Source organism: Aedes albopictus, chromosome 1 (genome assembly GCF_035046485.1).
Source record: "Aedes albopictus strain Foshan chromosome 1, AalbF5, whole genome shotgun sequence".
In the NCBI taxonomy this organism is placed as follows: Eukaryota; Metazoa; Arthropoda; class Insecta; order Diptera; family Culicidae; genus Aedes; species Aedes albopictus.
The window spans coordinates 284,046,212-284,061,374 of NC_085136.1; the positions used below are offsets into that span (position 1 = coordinate 284,046,212).

Genomic DNA, 15,163 nt, shown 5'->3' on the forward strand with positions numbered 1-15,163 from the left:
GACGATTTTGATGAGCTCACTATGCCACGCAATGCGTGTTGGTTTTCTGCGCGTTGAATTCTGGATGCCTTCGAAAACTAACCGGCAGCTTGCTGGATTAGATTCCTGGCCGAGCAGAGAGTCGTCGCTGGGTTGGCGTGTGCTTCTGCCGGGCTGGAGGTGACACCAACCTCCTTGACTGATCCAACGAAAATGACGAAACAAAACAGAGGGTACAGCTTTTAAACCCCTAGATTAGCAGATGAAGCTCCTCCCATTTGGCTGGCTTCCAGTTTATTTCGTTTGCATGCCCCGCCCCATATGCACCAGACGCTTGAAACGGTTTATCAACCGAGAAATGAGAAAAGTTTCATGTAACGAATAAAGTAACCAAAATATTGAAAGATTTAGATCATTTTAACTCGAAAATGCTATAATTAAACAATGTTTCACGAAAAATGGTCCAGGTAGGATGAAGTGTTGCTAAATTCCGGATCGAACCATTGGTGGCCGGCATCATCATTGTTGCGGGGCTGCCACGCATTCAATCTTTCACTTTTCGGTCACACCACACTTTTCCCGTTTTATGGAATGAAATAATTATCTGATTCACAACTCTTGAGGAATAATTTTCGATGGCTCTGAAAAGAGCCGTTTGAATATTGGACGATTTTAGACAGAAAATGACATGAATTCATCATGCCACGCAATGCGTGTTAGATTTTTCCGTGTTGAATGTTGAACGCCGTCGTTTGCTGCCCTGGATGCGATTACTGATGCTATTAGCAATGCGCCGCTGTCAATCAATCCGTGAAAGAAGCCCCGACGCAACTCGCAAATTCATCCGTCACGGCGGATTATTCATTAGAATTTTCTGCTGCCTCTGCCACCACCGTCGATCAATCCGATTTTCGAAACACTTCCTTGGTCTGCCGCGGTAGAGGGTTAGAAGGTGAAAGTGCAACAGCACCGCGATGCCGCCAACCACCGACACGACCGACACCGAGCCGACACGGCCGCCAAAGAATAATGAGCGAAAACGTAAACGAAGAAAGTGGGCAGCTCTCGTTCGATGCGTTCACCTCGAGACGACAAAGACAAATGAGGGAAGATGCGAAGAAGCAGTAGCTTTTATATTCGATGGGAGCATCCAAAATGTGCTCGATCGTGATTGGCTGGAATAAACATGGGTTCACTTTTCCCAATTTTTCAATAGTTTGTTATTGAAAAACAGCAAATATTATTATTGGACATAATTGGTGTAAAGATTTTCAATCGATTGGTGTCTAAATTTTGAAAATTCAACGAGAAATGGCTGAGTAATTAACGCTCAAAATCTCCACTTTAAACGTAACGCGGCCGATTTCTGAAAATTTAGAATGACACCCGGTATAGAAAAGAGAGACGTAGTCCTACGTCAAAAACTGCTTATATACCAAATTAAATCTAATCAAAGAGTCAGTGGAGAGGGGGGAACAACGAGGGGTAACTTTGAATACTTAGCTTTGTGCTCTGTTTTGCCACAGGCTCGACGACGGCAGGTCCAAGCGATGGGTTCGCCCGCACTGGGAGGAGGCGAGCGGTGTGCGGCGGTTGAACGCTCTCTGCTCTTCTCTCGGTGGGCTGCTGCTGTCGACGACGATGAGCTTGGGTAGGTACTCACTGGAAGAACCCGATCACGGCCGCGCGAGCGGCGCGGTATGCGGGGGGTGCTGCACTGCTGTGCTCGATAATCGGTCAATGCGCCACGTGATATAATGAAAACGTGAACTTTACTCAAGCCAAACGAACTTTTGCGGCAAAATTTGTGGCCTAGCCAACTGCACGCGTCCCACTAGGGATAATCACTTGATAACTTGATCACTCGGAAACACTAGCACGAAAATAGCCACCGAACTGAAAAGTATCGGGGACAAACCGGACGAACGAAAAGTTGCGACTGTCTCGCACGAACGCTCGTGATTTAAAATATTTATATAACAGCCATATTTGAATAAATACGTTTGATAGTATTTTATTTACACTATGTGCTGTAAAATTTTGACACGATTTAGTTCAATTTTTACAAAGTTTTTGAGATTTTTCGGAATCGCCTAAAAGATTTCTGAAGGACTGAAAACAAACCATCAGCCATTAAAAAATAATGCAATGCACAATCAAAATCAATTGTAACCAAAACATTGTCGTCTGTCAAGATGTAGTTTTGGAAAAAAATATGCTAGAAGAAAACGGTTCCGGGTCATTTGGCCGAACGCCATTTGGCCGAAAGGGTCATTTGGCCGAATGCCGTTTGGCCGAAAAATGAATGATGAAGTCAAGTGACAATACCACTGTTCCCCGTTTCAGTATAACTCGCAAGAACAGCCTATGATTTAAAGAAGGAAAAATCTTTGATGATATACTGGCAGTTTCAACGCCAACTAGTCCCTGAATATTAAAACTAGAAAGAATAGCCTATGATTAAAAGAAGGAAATACTTCTGATAATCATATTGGCAGTAAGAATGTCAAAAACTTTCTCTGAATTCTTTTGATCATGATTCGGCCAAACGACCCTTTCGGCCAGATAGCATTCGGCCAAATGGCGTTCGGCCAAACGGCATTCGGCCAAACGGCATTCGGCCAAATGGCCGGACACCGAAGAAATCTGTTTTTGATTCCGAGAAAATATGGGGGGAACAAGTCTCCCAGGGATCAAGTCTCCTCAGTCTCCCCTACTGTTTAACAACGGGATCTCGATCACAGGCTACACCATAACCTACCTGATCGAAAACAAAACTGCACTGCCGAGCATGGATGGTCGCCCGTGGTTCCTTCTGATGCATGTTTGTGTACCGAGAAAAGATCATACTGAATGTGTATTTCTCGTAATTTCAAAAAAAAAATGTATTAATAACTATTTCAGAAACACGTTTTATATTAAAGTGAGTAATTGTTAAAATAACTTCATCACAATCAATGAAGCAGTGTTTATTTGATGAAATTGCCGCTGGTTGATATAGCAATTACTATCGTTTACAGCATTTTTGAACTCGGGAAGCTGACGGTCATTTCAAGTGTAGAATTGTGCCCTGCAAATATTGCAATCTCCATTGCAACTTATAACTCTCGTGCTCGCACGCGTCGCATCAGTTCGCGTTTGTCGGTTCCGTAGAGAGGTGGTGCTTGTTTGAGGTAATAAAGAATGATTCTAACAATTAGCTTGATCGTGTCGGCAGTATCAGCCATATATCTTTATCTCACGTGGAACTACAACTACTGGAAGAAACTCAATGTTCCTGGTCCCAGTCCATTACCTGGACTGGGAAGCTTCCCGTCATTTTTGCTACGAAAACGTCCCGTCTCAGATGAGATGGATGAAATATACAGGTGAGTGAGTTGTGCGAAGACACGGTTATATAGTAAAAGGTCTCGTTCCAGTTCCCTTTTTGTATTCCATTATGGTCCCATATTGCCTCTCCAAAATTTCAGCTCAAAGTTTACGTAGGAGTTATTACTATGGTGGGTGTTATCTCTTTAAAGAAACCCCACCCCGAAAAACAAACCATGGTACGGTGCACGCAAAAGAAACAAACCTACCTACGTAGGCCGCATCACGATCCGATGATCGTGAAGAAAGTTATTCAATCAGAAGCTAAAAATAACAAACACATACAAACTCTGTTATTCATTTTACGCGTTAAGCAAAAGTGCCTTTATGATTGACTTTGGTCGGATTGTTTCGTGGTCTCTGAAAATCTAATTCCTCATTAAATTATTACATACGTCATACCTTGGTTTATTTTTGGGAGTTACTCGATCTATAACGATTTTTTTTTCCTAATAGTAAGTCCAACGTTAACATTACGCTTAAATTCAGTTACTCCGATGTAGTAGAAATACAGCACACAGCATATATGGAACCAATTAGAATTCAGAACGTGACCCGGAGTAGTAAAAATATGTATTCAATCAACACAATTTAAATGCAAATGATCTTCCAGGGAATACAAACAGAAGTACAACTTTGTCGGTGTGTTCAACAATCGGTCGCCGAGAATTATGATCACGTCATCGGAGGTAGCAAAAGACGTGCAATCGAAAAATTTCAAGAACTTTCACGATAACGAATTTGGCGGAATGACAAACAAAGATATCGATCCGTTGTTCGCGCGCAATCCATTTTTGTTGACTGGCGATGAGTGGAAGGTGAAACGTGCTGAAATTACACCCGCGTTTACGGCGTCTCGAGTGAGTTATTGAAAATTCTGGACCAACATGCAAAAAAAGCGGAACAACCATTGCAAGCCCTAGTTTCTCTTATCCCTCCTACCGGTAGGTCGGCTCCAGAGGCACGTTCTGTTGTCTCGCCGAGGTGTATTTCAATTCTCGCGTTTAACGGGCGTATCAACAATGATAGATTTCTCTTCATCGATTTTCCCTTCTAACTTTTCTGGGAAATACGACCAGTATTTGGATGATCTCTCGGTGCATTTCTAGGACTAGCTACTACAACAACAAAATCATCCGAAACTGTTTTGCCGGCCAAGATCTTAACCAAAGAGAAAAGCTATGAAGAGAAATCGATCATTGTAGATACGCCAATATGATACTGAACGCGAGAATTTATTTATGGAAACTTTTTCTTTTATCAGATAGTCTGCTCTATCTGTTACAGGAGGGAAGGAACGGGAGAAGCAGAAATTTGCAATAGTTATTACGCCCTCTTTACATGCTAGTCTACAATTGTTAGTTTGTTTTGCTGCTTCTTGAATAATGCTATTTATACATTTGCAGATAAAGGCGCTGTTTCCGCTGGTGGAGGATGTATGCTCCAGAATGACTAAATATGTGAAGGAAAATCGGGGAACTGTTCAAGATGCCAAAGAGCTGTCAGCTAAATTTACTGCGGATGTTGTTTCCAGCTGTATATTTGCTTGTGATGCTCAATCGTTTACCAGTGAAAAACCAGAAATTCGAGAACAAGGACGGAAGCTGATGGAGCAATCATTTTCTTCGTTTCTGATCATTATATTTATCACGAACTTTCCTACCTTGGCGAAATTGTTTCAAATTGGTATAGTTTCAAAGTCGATGGAAAAATTCTTTACCGATTTGATGAAAAAAGCTATTCTCCATCGTGAAGCGAGCGAAATCAACAGAGTAGATTATTTGGACTTTCTCATGAGCTTGAGAAACAAGAAGGAAATATCGGAGCTTGATATGGCCGCCCACGGAGTGACATTCTTTCTCGATGGCTTTGAAACATTTCGTTCATGCTGTATGAAATCGCAAAGAATCCCGAGGTACAAAAACGATTAAGACAAGAGCTTCTGAAGGTCACTACTGACGAAGGAACGGTGTCCTATGACTCCCTTTTCGAACTCTCCTATCTGGAACAAGTTGTCAACGAGAGTCTTCGTCTATGGCCTCCAGTAGCATTCATATCTAAGAGGTGCACAGAACCCATGGAGCTGCCCCTAACGGATTCACGAAATGTGACCATTGGAAAGGATGTATGCGCCATCATCAACATCTGGTCCATGCATCGTGACCCGGAAAACTACGACGATCCCCTAACTTTCAATCCGGATCGGTTCAGCCCAGAAACCGGAGGAACCGGCCCTTACCGAGAAAAGGGATGCTTCATTCCGTTCGGCGATGGACCTCGTCAATGTCTGGGAATGCGTTTTGCCCGCATGCAAGTGTATCGTTGCTTGTACGAGCTGGTTAGACATTTCAAAATCACGGTCAATCCCAAAACGAAAGAACCCTTGAAGTTGGACCCCAAGCAATTCCTTATCATGCCATTAGGGGGCATTTGGCTGGACTTTGAACCGATTTCTAAGTAAAACAGTAATTATATTCGGTCTGCACCCCCGAGTAGTTCAAGATCATCTCCTGAAAAACGTACGATAGCTTCGTACAGCCAACCGACATGTGCAGAGATAAAGATGGTAACTTTTTGATGGATGGACGTGACGTGATTGAAAGGTGGAAATGGCACTTCGATGATCACTTGAACTGAGCGGAGACCGCAGACCAAGGCACCAGAGATCAATATATTTGAAAGAAATAACTAAATTTGTGCAGCAGAGGATTGACAAACTCATTTTATCTCCAATATTTATCCAATTAGTAAAATATATTTTATGATACAATTTTAAGCGTAGTGTAAATCTTTTTATTTAGGCTACTGAATTGCGTGCGCATTCAACGTTAAATAAATGGCTGCGTTAGGGAGCTTACTGTGGCCGATGGGGCAAGGTAGCACTGATTTGGCTTTTTTTTCTTCTGGTATGTGTTCCAGTATGGGGGGACTGTGAACAACCGCCTTCACGAGATTTCATTATATACATTATAAAAACATTCTTCCAGGTGCAAGAAAACTAGATCTAAAATTATGCAGGCTTAGCCAGAGAATGGCTGGCATATTCTAAAGAAAAGCATGGAAAACGACGATTTTCGACATTTGTAAAGCTTATTTAATTTACAGAAGACAGAATTTAAGCGATTGATGGCTGGATTAGAGTCTTGTACAATTTATGCAGGTGTACCTATTTTGAGCACTTGACGCTATAACTAAGTCAATTTCTAACCAATGTAAACGTCCATTTTGAACGTAAACATGTGACATAACACTTATCATCATTTCACGGTGATGATATCAATATGAAATCTAGCCCCTTCGGGACGGAGCGCAAAAAAGTGAAATCTCCATACAAATGGCTCAACTTTGGCTCTCCAGAACTCATAGATTCCCCAATAAAACAACAATTATTTTTCCTCATTTGAAAGAACTACTATTTGTCTTTCGATTTCTAGCTTTGACTACCGTCGTTTGGGGATGAGAATGGGTCAAAAATGCATACTTCCACATTCAGTGTCAAACAACTTTTGCTTTTTTGCATGAAAAAGTCCTTTGATGGCCGGAATGTGATCTTTGGTAATGCATGCACAAATCATGAAATTATATTTGGAGTTTGGCAATTGAGGGGGTTAGAAGCAAAGGGGTGTAAGTGACAAAAACCAACTTCCGAGTAAATTAGGTTTAAAGTTTTTCGCCAATTTTTCATCCCATACAAAATGTATGGAGTTGTAAAATTGACCTAATTTTCTCCGATTTATTGTATTTTTTCTAATCATCGTAAAAACAAACTTAAAAAAGTTCCTGAAAGCTTGAAATCGGAAGAATTTTATGATATGCTCAGCTCAAAATCGACAAAATGGTCACTTACACCCCTTTGCATCTGGGGCCCTCAATTGTCCTTAAAACTACAAGTGTATGAAAATTGACCCATTCTCATAAGGGTATGCGGTATGGGATTTTTCAAAGCGAAACGAAACGAAACGATCTGTGAAATTTCTGATGCGATGCGGTACGATACGAAACGAAATTCAAAAATATTTCGTGAGATCGATACGAAATCTGAATTCACTCGGTATTTTTCGAAACGAACGAAATTTTCGTAAAAGTTCCGCGGAATTTGACAGATATATCATTTTTTTTGGATATTGATGTTGCGTTTTTGCATTTGTTTTTCCAAGCGGTGGCGCGAATTGTGTTTTCGTTAGGACTGTCATCTCCTAGACTTACAGTGCCATTTGTGGGGTATTAGACCATTTAGACCAGTTTTGGGCATTTTGAGCTGTAACTTGTAGGCTCCACCCCATTACCCCGAACGCCATTACCCCGAATAGGCCACTACCCCGAAAGCCATTACCCCGAGTGGGTCATTACCCCGAAAGCCATTTCCCCGAAAGCCATTACCCCGAAAGCCACTACCCCGAAAGGGCCATTACCCCGAATCGTTCAGGAGATCACCAAAAAAGTGGTGACCGATTAGAAGTTGATGAAAGTGGTTATAAGTTAAAAAAGGGTAATCAGTAACTAGTGTAGGTATGAATACTCTTCTCCATCCTATGCCCCTATGTTGATTCTATTCTTAAACAGACGATTTAGGTACCGATTTTTTCCGTTTTCTTTTTGTAACGAGTAGAAAAATATAAAAATAAAACACAAATCACATAGCTCTTATATACTTCGTTTTAGATAGCATGGCAATGGGAGCACATTGTTTAAGATAGGTTCCGTTTCCCTTAGGTTTCTGTATGTTGTGCTTCATGCAAAAGTAAGGTTCGAGATAACGAAAGCAGCAAACGCAATGGAATTAAGAAGACAAGTAAAGACAAATTTTCCATATTTTAAACTAGCTGCTCTTTTGAGCTTATAGCTATGGCTATAAAAACTACAAGTATTTCAAACTGACATTTTCCCTTCTTTTAAAAGTTGGTTGGCCTCAAGCACGATTGTAACTGGTGGCAAACGATTGTGCTGGTTATCAAACTACATTTCTTCAAATATTTGCCTTCTTTTAAAAATAGGCTGTTCTTTTGAGTTTGCAATTTCCAAGCGTGTACTATTGCAGAGTTGTTTGGTAGCCAAACTGTTAATTTCTTTATAGAAATGTTTCCTTCTTTTCATCAGAAGCTGTTCTTTCGAGTTTGAGTGTTACGTAGTTTATTTGCAGACAAATAACTAACTCCATAGCGGATTTGTCCTTCTTTGAATAATAGGCTGTTCTTTCAAGTAAAATTTTTCAGAATTGACTTGCGGCCAAACTGGCAACTAGATTTCTTTTGATTTTCTTTTGATTTTGATGATCAGTTTCCAGAACATCAAGCCCTAAAATTGTTTTCTGAATATTTTTTTCAAGAATGTAGTACTGGACTGGATTTTAGATATTCAGTTCAGTTCACTTAGCAAGGATCAAATCAACTATTTTTTTTCTGGCGACTAAACTGTAGCTTTTCTTTTCATGAAAGGCTGTTCTACTAGCTGCACTTATATAGTTTACTGGGAGTGAAAGCTTCTTACTGTATATGTGATTTGCCCTTCTTTAGTTTATATGCTGTTCTTTCTAGTTACGTCGTTACCGTGTTGATTGGCAACATATCTCTATTAATTCCATCTAGTGTTTTTCCTTCTTTTAAATTTGGGCTGTTCTTTCGACTTATATTGTTACAGAGTTGTTTGGTAGCCATGTTGCCCTTTGCAGATTTATGTATAGGGGCCGTGCATAAACTATGTAAGTAGGAGAGGGTCTATCCAAATTCTAAGCTCTATACAAATTTACAAATTTTTGTATGAACAAATCGTGGACTTCGTGGCCGAGCGGTTAGCGGCGTTAGTCGTTTAGGTATCTTGCATGCCTCGGAGTGTGGGTTCGATTCCCGCTCCGGTCGAGGAAAACTTTTCGTCAAAACAGAAAATACTCCACTGGGCCACTGAGTGTTATACGTGTTGTCCATTGTCTAATGTTAGTAATGTACAGTCTGTGCGGCCTCTGGCCGAAGACGGTGTAATTGTCTTTTAAAATTCTACGATGAGGAGGGGGAGAGGACCAAGGTGACCAAAATTCGGTCTACGTAGTTTATGAATGGTCCCATAGGAGATTTGCCCTTCTTTAATTTATATGCTGTTCTTTCTAGTTATATTCTTGCAGACCTTATTGGCGGCCAACCTATCAATCACATTTTTTCACATTTAAGGAATGTTTTTTTTTTAAGTTACACTGTTTTTGAGTTTTATTACCAAATCGTCTATTCCTCCTTAAAAGATTTTTTTTTCTTTTTCTAACTATAAAATGTTCTTTCCGGGCCTATTTTGCAATTTGTATTATTTGATCTCGCCTAATGATCAGTAGACTTATTAGTGATACTTTGGCCAAATGTCTTTTCGGGCTAATTAGCCAATATCGATAGCCAGTATTTGAAGGACCTTTGCTGACAGCTCTATCTCATACAAGATCATATCCATTAAGATAATGGGCAAATACCTACAATCATAATAAATCAAATCAAATACGTATTATTCCATTATTTTGTTTTAAGGTTATTCTTTACAATGATATCTTGTGGTATTAAAGCTGTCAGTAATGTTATTGAATTGATAAAAATATAAAATACCCATCATCAGAATAACCCATCTAAAAATATGTTTTCGGGGTAATGGCGTTCGGGGTAGTGGCCCATTCGGGGTAGTGGCGTTCGGGGTAATGGCCCATTCGGGGTAACGGCTTTCGGGGTAATGGCCTATTCGGGGTAATGGCTTTCGGGGTATTGGCGTTCGGGGTAATGGCATTCGGGGTTATGGCATTCGGGGTAATGGGGTAGAACCAACTTGTACAATATTGTACCAATTTACTTTAAATGTTGTACGTGACTAGATATTGTACACATCTTACTGCGTACAAAAAGTTAACTGGTGCAAAATTGTCTGAGTTAGAGTGCTAAGTGCCCAAAATAGGCCCTTCTCCCAATTAGTCCCAGATCCTATTATACAATTTTAGCGACAGATATTGCAAATTTCAACAATTAGAGCAATAACCTAATAAGATTGCTTCAATGACTTAATAAGGTAACACCAATGCGTTGCATAATTACGATGATGCTATAAGATGCTCGAACCACAAATTACCATTTTCAATCCAACTGATACCATTACCAGATGTGTAATGCAAAGACATCGATTGCTACATTCACCTTCTGGCAGTCGCGCGGTTGGCCACCCCGACCAGCACCACGCTTATGCTGAGTACAAAAAGCGAGATTTTTTCAACGTGTTGTACAAAATACAACAGCGCGATCGCTCGAGGGTTAAGTAAAATTAAGAAAAAAATCCGCTACATTTCATTTAATTTTCAAAAAAGTTTAGACACCGACAGTTCTATGTCACTCCAAACGAAAAACGAATAGCCAGAATGATCCCCTGAAGAAGACTCTAAACGTTGGGAAAAATCTAAAACTTTCGTTTTAATTCCCCGAAGTTGCAGTGCTGAAATAACAAGCTCTTCAAGATGCTCTAATGCCGATTGTTTATTAGAATCCTGAAGCATATGGTTAGGAAACATAAACTAGATGATCACCAATCAAACTCTATTGACTAGCATAACTTCCGGATATAGCCTGGAGCCTAAAACCTTCAAGGAAATTGATAGATGTTTGAATTTATCAGAAAATATCCAGTGAAACTCGCATTCAAATGGAATAAAATGCTTACGAAATATTTGCAAATGGTCCCAAAATAAACTAACCAAGGGCTAAAAATATTGTTACTACAGATGGAAAAAATAAAATAAAAAACTCAGATTAATCCACCTAGTGGTGATAGTGCCTTTCTCGTCGAATATGTACTCAAGATTTTTCCGTTTTCCTGAATCCTGAGAATACTCTAGAACGGAATAAATCTCATTTTCTTCTTTTGTCACACTGCCCATTCGCATAGTTGACGTAAGCACCACTGTAGTTTTCAGCACACTTTTGAAATTTTAGCAATCATTAATTCGAAGTTCAATATTTTATTCACGTTGACTTCTAACTATAGGTTAGATCTAGTGTTGTATTGAATAAAACTTGTCACATACACGCAGATACATCAGATATGAGCTTGTGTATGCGGGACTTTGTCAATGGTGGTTACGTCGACTATGCGAACATAGGCAGCACAGTGCTCGTTGACTCGTTAATGAAGGGGGTGGAGTTGATAAATAATGAATGTATTTGATGAAAAATACACAAACAATTAAGCAAAACTGCTTAACTCATCGGATTTGATAAGAAATTTTCAGGAGGAATCTCATTCCGGAACACAACCAGTTCAGATATGTTCTGAAACTATTTTCCTGCTTATCGTTCATCTGGGTATCGAAAAAGCCGCTCTTTGATGTGTCGCATGCCTGGGTTTGGTTTACTTTTTTAATTGGCCACTTTCGGCAGGACACCCGGAACCGGTTCCGGAACACTACCGGTTCAAAAATGATCTGAAACTATGAAACAAATGAAAGATTAGTATTACATTCAGATCCGTAGGGTAGGGTCACCCTTCGTCAAAGGCGCTAATATTTGAGGGGGTTAGAAGCAAAGGAGTGTAAGTGACAAAAACCCACTTTCGAGTAAATGAGGTTTAAAGTTCTTCACCAATTTTTCATCCCATACAAAATGTATGGAAATGCAAAATCGACCCAATTTGTGTCCGATTTATTGTAATTTTTCTAATCATCGTAAAAACAAACTTAAAAAAGTTTCTGAAAGCTTGAAACCTGAAGAATTTTGTGATATGCTCAGCTCAAAATCGACAAAATGGTCACTTACACCCCTTTGCATCTGTGCCACTCATTTGCTGTACCGACTCAGAACCGAACCTGTCACCCTCAGCATAGTGTAGCTGAATATCCGCTAGTTTACCACTTCGGTTGTATGGGTACGAATCACAAATTTCCCAAACGGAAATTGGCACAAATTTCCCAAATGGAGGAGAACGTGCCTCTGGAGCCGACCTACTGATGGGTACGAATCGCTATGAACTCATTTATTGAAATCATCATCAGACCATCGTCTGTGATAAGACGATTCATGCACTAACTTTCAACTCTACACGTTGCAAAAAAATACTTCGGAAATGCGCTAAATTCATCCATAACCATCTACGAACAAACCAACGACCTTTTCAGGGCCACCGAACATTTCGTATAAGAGTCAATTTTGAAATTCGTATAAATACTGCCGTCCTTCGCATGATTGTCCCATGTTATATGGGAATCATTGGCGGAGCCAGCATTTTCTTTCTTCTTACTCACTCTCCTAAACGTACACGAGAAAGAGAAAGATGGAAGAGGAGGCAGCTTGCCCCCTCTTTCATCTCGCTCTTTTGCTTGCATGTTTGGGAGAGTGAGTAAGAAAAAAGAAAAAACTGGATCCGCTAATGATGGGAATCCTATATAACATGGGTTAATTATGCGTAGAACGGCAGTATAGCAAATTGATGCACACACTAACATTTTATTCCGCTTGTTTACGCGTCCGTAATAGGGTACTGCAAGTACCTGATCTAACCTCACTTTGTTTGACAGTTCAGCGATCTGTTTACAAGGTGATAGAATTTTTAACGAGCGGCGAAAATAAAATTCGCGTTTTTCGTCCCGAAACCATTATGATACAGGAATATCGATTATATTGAACTCTACTAGTACAAAATCAATCGTCTAACTACCGTTGTGCTGAATTTATATCGAAAAACAGTTTTGCCGGATCTCCGCCAGAGACTAAGTCCTTTTAAACAAGCTCGCTGAACTGTCAGTGCACGACTTCGTGACGTCATCGTGCAGTATCCTCATAGGTACCTATACATCAGCAGCGGGCGCGCGCAAACATCGTTTTGTCGTGGTGGACTGGAAGAACTTTTACCAATAAAAACGCCACTCAATTTTATCGTCGTCATCCTCTGGCAACGGATGTTCCCCCATATGTATGCTGCGTTCGAGCGAAAAAATCTCTGCTCCTCCTCGGGATGGCGATTGCATGAGGAGTGGAGAAGGATGGTAGGATGGTGCAGATGGGAAAAGCTGTAAGTACGCGTGATCCTCCGAATGTTTATGTTCTCTGACATATTCGATTTTACCGCATGTCATCGGATTGCTCGTCGTTTCGTCGATTCGGCGTGTTGAAGTGTTGAAAGCGTACCGAAATCGAAATCATTTTGTGTATCGGGATGGTAAATTGAAACAAATTGTTATTTTTTTTTTTTCTTACTCGTATGATGCAGTAAAGTGCCATGGAAAGGTTATGGTATCACTGTGAATAAAATTACTTTTGTTTATGGGCAGATAATCTGAAGATATAACAGAAAGCACAGGAAGGCATGCATCGGAACGATATGCGATTTGTTTTTGTGATGTGTCAATGGTGAGCCGCACAAGGTTGCGCCAGTGCCCACCATGTGTAAATGACCGGAACGGAAAAATGCTGCCTGGTAAAACAATGGAGCACTTCGATGATAAATGATTATAAGATAAGAAGAGTCTTAACTGAAAAACAATACCAGGTAATCAATTTGTATTATGATGACATATAATGCAGGGGTTTTCAGCCTTTTGACACGCGGAGCACTTCATATCAATAAATTGTTTTGTAAAGCACCCATAACAACGTCAAGGAATATTTCATGACATACTTACCTTATTTATAATTACTCTAATATTTCTAATATTTCATGACATTTACCTTATTCTCATGCTTCCCTTTTTTTATTAATTACTCTCGCTTTTTTTTAATAATATCTCTCGATTGGTCGAAGATCACGATGAGCGGAGTATATAGGATGATTCTCTGGCGATTTTTTTTAATTTGTAGCAAGTTCCATAAAAAAAGTCATTGTAATGCTTCGGCAGATTACTGACAAGATGTGTGATCAATTATTTCCCGTGCTATCATGGTAAAATCAGAGCTAGTTCGTCGATTTCAGTGCCCCATTCACTGGTACATTCCCATGGAGGAATTCCTGGAGGAATCTCTGAAGGAACCACTTGAGAAATTTCTGAAGGAACTGCTGGAACAACTTCTGAAAGAATCCATGGAACAACTTTTGAAGAAATCACAGCTGGAATTTTTGAAGTCATTCTAGGAATATTGAAGAAGTCTCTAAAAATATTTCCGAAAATGTCGAAATTTGAAGAAATTTCAGAAGGAATTTTAAAAAAGTTCGACGAAAATTCTTAATGAATTTCTGGAAAAAGTTCTGAAAAAACAGGAATATTTTAAGAATCCATAGATACATTTTCTGAAGAAATTCCAGAAGGAATACCTGAAGAAACACCTGGAAATCGCTAGTGGAATACCTAACAAAATCTCTTGAGATATTTTTGGGGGAAAACCCCTAAAGAAATCCCCTATTTAAAATCAAAAACAGTTTTTTAATGAATTTCTGGAGGAATCCATAGGGAAATACCTAGAGGTACGCTTGGAGGAAATCATGGAGGAATTTTTGAGAAAATACATAAAGGAATACCCGGCGGAATTTCTGATAAAATCTCTGTGTGATTTTTTGCGGGAATCTCTGCAAGAATGTCTTCCAGCCCTTCCACAAGAATCCTTATAAGAATCTCTGAATGAATCTGTAGAAAAGGATTTTTTAAGACTTTCTTTAGAAATCCTTTGAGTCATTTCGGAAGAGAAATGTCCTGAAGGAAAATCTAAAGGAATGTGAAGAAATCTTGAGAATTTCCTTAAAAATCTCTTGTATAATTTCTAAAGCAATCCTTGGAGAAAATTATTTAGAAAGCTTCTGAGAAAATGTTGAAGGAGTTCTGAATTTCTTATTCTCTTTGAGAAAGTTCATGGAAGGTTTTCTAGATGAATGCTTTGAAAAA

At 39.7% G+C, this 15,163-nt stretch overlaps 1 pseudogene; it reads left to right on the plus strand.

Moving 5' to 3' along the window:
- Window positions 1–3,096: 3,096 nt before the first annotated feature.
- LOC109429226 (probable cytochrome P450 28a5) lies at window positions 3,097–6,124 on the plus strand (annotated as a pseudogene).
- The last annotated feature ends 9,039 nt before the right edge of the window (window positions 6,125–15,163 follow it).